Below are 5,737 nucleotides of genomic sequence, written 5' to 3' on the forward strand. Positions count from 1 at the left end.
AACAGGAATAAGAGGAAGATCCTAATCAGTTGGTGCCATTGTTACCTGGCATTGTGGCCATCTGATGGCAGATGGAGACATTTTTGAGGTTATTGGAGATTCTCACCTTAGCTACTTCCTACTGCACCATTTTTGAGCAAAGATAATTCACCTGCCACTGACCGATTACCACCACCTTCCCCCATACACCCTACACAGCCCTCACCTGCCTCAAACTTCCAGGGGTGAATCCTTCCATGATGATCTGGCATGGCTTCCCCATCCGTCCCCTGCCACAGAGGCCTCCACTCTTGCTGTTCTGCCACATAACACTCCACCAGTTTCTTGCCTTTAAACTTCTCCAGGCTAGAGTCTGGCAACAGTCCTTGGGTGTCCCAAAACATCCAGGCATCCCAAAGTTCTCCCAAGAACTCTCTAATTATGCTCATCTCCAACCCAGTGGAGGCCTGGAGCCCACAAGTTTGCACAGCTGCCAGTGGGGGCATAGTGGGGACATATTAGTGTCTGTGAATAATTCTCTCCATCTTAAACCAAGGGAAGGGGGCCTAAACAGGATTGACCACAGACAGCAATGGCTCTCGGTGAGGGATAGTGCTGTCTCCCTCACTTGCTTCCTGGTGACATTTGGCAATGTCACGAGGCACTTTTGGTTGTCACACCTAGAGGGGTGCTGCTAGCATCTAGGTGGCTGAGGAGCAAGGATGCTGTTAAGCATTCTACAATGCACAGCACAGCCCTTCATAACACATAGCCATCTGGTCCAAAATTTCAACAGTTGCAAGATCGAGAAGTCTAGCCTAGGACTTCCCTTGATATAACGTTGAGAGGAGGGGAGAGGAGCCTGGAGGACTAACTTTTGGGGACTTACTCAAGAATAGAAAAAAATCCCATTAGATAGCTTCTGTTATTTGTATTAAGAACGCCTGAGGGAGAGCGGATCCTGGACAGATTCACCCATTAGCTCAATGATGTCTTCAAGGACCCTTTTTTGAGAGCAAAGACTTCTTTCCACTGTACCATGCTCACTGTGCCAGCTCATCTTCCTAGGCTTGCTTCCCTCATGTTTCCAAGAAAACTGATCCACCTCCAGGTATCACTTGCCAACTATAGGTTCAAAGGCAGAAAAGGGAAATCTTCCTCCTTATCTTTTTAATCTAACCAACAATGATAGCCATTCCCATCCCCCAGATGATCTCCCCTCATGCCTGCTGGCCAGCGTTGCATCACCTGGCCACACTCAGACTTTCTGGAAGCAAGTGAAGGGAGAGACCCTGAGTGGCTTTCACAAATCACAACTTACCCCTGGGGCTGGAGAAGGACCCAGCCTTTCCAGAGCAGTACGGCTGCCATTACCTAAGACCAAACTGTTGTTCTGGTGGCAAGTACAAAAGAGAAATAATGGCTGTCAGGCAGGAAATCCACAGTTCTGCCACATCTCCGTCCAGTTTCACCAGCCTTCTCTCACAGCTTGGACAACTTGATTCTCACAAAGAGGCTCTAGGGCAGTGGTTTCTCCGCCTTTAACATGAATTATTATCACCTGGAAAGCTTGTTAAAAAAATTCAGGTGCTCTGTTCCCACGCTAGCCCTACCAATCAGAATAATGAGATCCATGGGTCTCTATGTTTAAGAAGCTTCACCCATGATCCTGGTGCCCACCAAAGTCTAAGGATAGCAGTTCTAGTACAAATCTTGACCCTCAGCTAAAGAAGTTTGAGCACTTACAGCTAGAAGCCCAGGGGTACTGCAAATCACGCACTTCTACTATTGGTCTAGAGCTTGTGCTTCAAATTTAACTATATGGATCCCCAAATCCAGACTCCATGTATGCTGTAAACCTGACAACTTAACTCCTTCTTTAGTACTACTACTATAATTGCTAACTACAATTATTACTGTTGTTGTTGTATCTATTTCTTTATTATCACATTTACTATTTATTGAGCTCTTGCCATATACTGGGTACTATGCAAAACACTTGACATCATTAGCTCATGTAAAGTGAGCTATTGTGGTAGCTCACTTGAGCATTGTGGTATAATTTTTAAAATATATCTGGTCTTTGTTCCTAGTTCCTGGCACAGAGCTTTAAAAACTCTGGGAATTTCTGCCCCTTCTGTGCGGTCATGCGGAGCCAGCACCTGGGCCTGGAACCCGGCCGCAGCCCCACAGCTTCGACAACCATCTCCCTACCATGGACCCCCACAAAGTGAATGAGCTGTGGGCCATTGTGAAAATGTGTAAGCAGGATCCGAGCGTTCTGCACACCGAGGAAATGCATTTCCTGAGGGAGTGGGTGGAGAGCATGGTGGATAAAGTACCACCTGCTACTCAGAAAGCTAAATCAGAAGAAAATACCAAGGAAGAAAAACCTGATAGTAAGAAGGTGGAGGAAGACTTAAAGGCAGACGAACAATCAAGTGAGGAAAGTGATCTAGAAATTGATAAAGAAGGTGTGATTGAACTAGACACTGATGCCCCTCAAGAAATGGGAGATGAAAATGCAGAGATAATGGAGGAGATGATGGATCAGGCAAATGATAAGAAAGTGGCTGCTATTGAAACCCCAAATAATGGTGAACTCCAGAAAGCCACTGACTTATTCACAGATGCCATCAAGCTGAATCCTCGCTTGGACATTTTGTATGCCAAGAGGGCCAGCGTCTTCGTCAAATTACAGAAGCCAAATGCTGCCATTCGAGACTGTGACAGAGCCATTGAAATAAATCCTGATTCAGGTCAGCCTTACAAGTGGCGAGGGAAAGCACACAGACTTCTAGGCCACTAGGAAGAAGCAGTCCATGATCTTGCCCTTGCCTGTAAATTGGATTATGATGAAGATGTTAGTGCAATGCTGAAAGAAGTTCAACCTAGGGCACAGAAAATTGAAGAACATCGGAGAAAGTATGAGCAAAAACGTGAAGAGCGAGAGATTAAAGAAAGAATAGAACGAGTTAAGAAGGCTCGAGAAGAGCATGAGAGAGCCCAGAGGGAGGAAGAAGCCCGGTGACAGTCAGGAGCTCAGTATGGCTCTTTTCCGGGTGGCTTTCCTGGGGGAATGCCTGCTAATTTTCCCAGAGGAATGCCTGGAATGGGAGGGGGCATGCCTGGAATGGCCGGAATGCCTGGACTCAATGAAATTCTTAGTGATCCAGAGGTTCTTGCAGCCATACAGGATCCAGAAGTTATGGTGGCCTTCCAGGATGTGGCTCAGAACCCAGCAAATATGTCAAAATACCAGAGCAACTCAAAGGCTATGAATCTCATCAGTAAATTGTCAGCCAAATTTGGAGGTCAATCATAATGCCCTTCTGATAAATAAAGCCCTTGCTGAAGGAAAAGCAACCTAGATCACCTTATGGATGTCACAGTAATACAAACCAATGAATTGCTGACCTTATCATCAAGAGAGCTGGGGCGCTTTGAAGATAATCCGTACCCCTCTCCCCCAAATGCAGCTGAAGCATTTTACAGTGGTTTGCCATTAGGGTATTCATTCAGATAATGTTTTCCTACTAGGAATTACAAACTCTAAATACTTTCTAAATCTTAAAAATATTTAAAACAAATTTAAAGGGTCTGTTAATTCTTATATTTTCTTTACTAATCATTTTGGATTTTTTTTCTTTGAATTATTGGGCAGGGAAGATACTTATGTATGGAAGATTATTGCTCTAATTTGAGTGAAATAAAAGTTATTAGTGCGAGGCAAACATAACTCATTTGAGGATAAAGTTTGTGTTGGATATGTGGTTCCTGATGCATTTTGACTTGTCTTTTTAAATGCTTTCTTTTTCTTTAAAGATTTATTTCAATAAAACTAATTGGGACCACCTGTATTTCAGCAGGACCTGGGTAGGGATTGGAAGTACTTGGCAGGGCAGCAATCTTGCTGCGTTTTATATAATATGCATCCTTGGGCAGGTTGCCCTTAAATCTTACACTGTGGTAAAGGGATGACTTTTTCTGTAATGCGGCAGTAGAGTTGGAGTACTTAGTTCTGTTCTTGTTCAGTATATCTAATAAGTGTTTCATGTTATTTCCACATGAGGAAAATAAGGGAGTACTTTTCTTTTTATATTTCTATGCTTAAAATTCTCTTTCCTAGTCAAAAATTGCCCAACTCTGTGTTTGCTTTCTGCTTGTCACATTTTTCTGCCTTACTTTTCTTGGGCTAAAGACAGGCTTTTTCCACCAGCATCATCACTGCTATCATCATTAACAGCATAATTATGCAAGCATATTTAATGCTGAGTTTAATTTTATATTTAATACATATGGTAATTGTAGGGTAATACCCACAACAACTGTAGCTTCTTACTTGGCCATAAGAATGCTTATTTAAGTGTTAGACTTCCCTTCTGGAAAAATCTTGCCATATCAGAAGACATTGGAAAGAGGGATTCCCTTTGGTGTTTGGTCTTCTACTTAGAAAAAGTTTATCTTGTAGTATTCATCTTTGTATTCTGAAGATAAGAAGATTTGAATTAAATTGATATACACAGAGGGGAACCAATTTTTTTGATCCAATGTGAATTATAAATGAGATAATCCACAGTTATTCATTGTGGAGTTGTTGAGACTATGAAAGACTCATTGTCTTTGTATTCAGCTCTTCCTTAAATAGTGTAACTATACCCTCCACCTCTGCTTGCTTTCTTTCTCTCCCCTCCAATGATAAAGAAAGTGATAAATTTTCTGTTGTGCAAAAAAAAAAAAAAAAACCTTCTGGGAATTTCCTGAGTGATAGGAAAGTATTTGTTATGCTAATGAGGTGGCTCCCTAGATAGATTCAGGATGGGAGCTGCTCACCAGTAAGGCCAATCATGTGATTATAGAGCTGGAACTTTCAGCACTCTCTTCTCCAACCTCTGGAGAGGAGAGGGGCACTGGAGACAGAGTTCAATCCCCAATCCCTTGACCACTGATTCAATCAATCATGCCTACAGAATTGAGACTTCAATAAAAACTTTGAACAATGAGGCTCTAGGAGCTTCCTGGTTGGTGAACGTGTTCCCTGGATGCCACAGGGCAGAGGCTTCTGTGGTTGGGACCCTTCCAGACCTTGCCTTATGTGCCACCTCATCTGGCTATTCATTGTGTCCTTTATAATAAAATGGTAATCATAAATATCGTGCTTTCCTGAGTTGTGTATTGTCCTAGTGAATTATCACACCTGAGAAGGGGTCATGAGAGCCCCCACATTTGTAGCCAAGTTGGACAAAAGTATGAGTAGCCTGGGAACCCCAAGTGCAGCTGACATCTGAACTCCAGGTAGTTAGTGTCAGAATTAAATTGAATTGTTGAACACCCAGTTGTGGGATAATTGGTGTTGAAATGCACTCATATAATCATATGACAACAGCTTTGTCAAGGAGATCATTATTCCCATTTTACAGATGAGAAGCTGAGACTGAGAGTGGTTTTACATTCCTATGATCACATAGGAAGAAGCAGTAGAGCTCAAATTGACATACATACTTGTTTAACTGGAGAGTCTGAGCTCTTAATCTAGGGTGACAGTTTAGTAAACATCAGGGAGGACCACTCACATTTTGTGTAAGTGAATGACACTCCTGCTGTTGTTGTGTAATGCAGAGCCCTATAATCACTTCCTTAGCATTTACCAAACTTGCCTGATCAGACTCACCTGGGGCATTTATTAAAAAGAGGGATTCCCAGGCCTCTCCCAAGAAGATTCTGATCCAGTATGTTTGGGGTGGAGCCTGGGAATTTT

General features: G+C 42.8%; 1 pseudogene; it reads left to right on the forward strand.

Annotated features, from left to right (window-relative positions):
* The first annotated feature begins 2,194 nt into the window (after positions 1-2,194).
* On the forward strand, positions 2,195-3,354 carry LOC129010270 (hsc70-interacting protein-like; annotated as a pseudogene).
* The last annotated feature ends 2,383 nt before the right edge of the window (positions 3,355-5,737 follow it).

This window comes from Pongo pygmaeus, chromosome 10 (assembly GCF_028885625.2).
Source record: "Pongo pygmaeus isolate AG05252 chromosome 10, NHGRI_mPonPyg2-v2.0_pri, whole genome shotgun sequence".
NCBI lineage: Eukaryota > Metazoa > Chordata > Mammalia > Primates > Hominidae > Pongo > Pongo pygmaeus.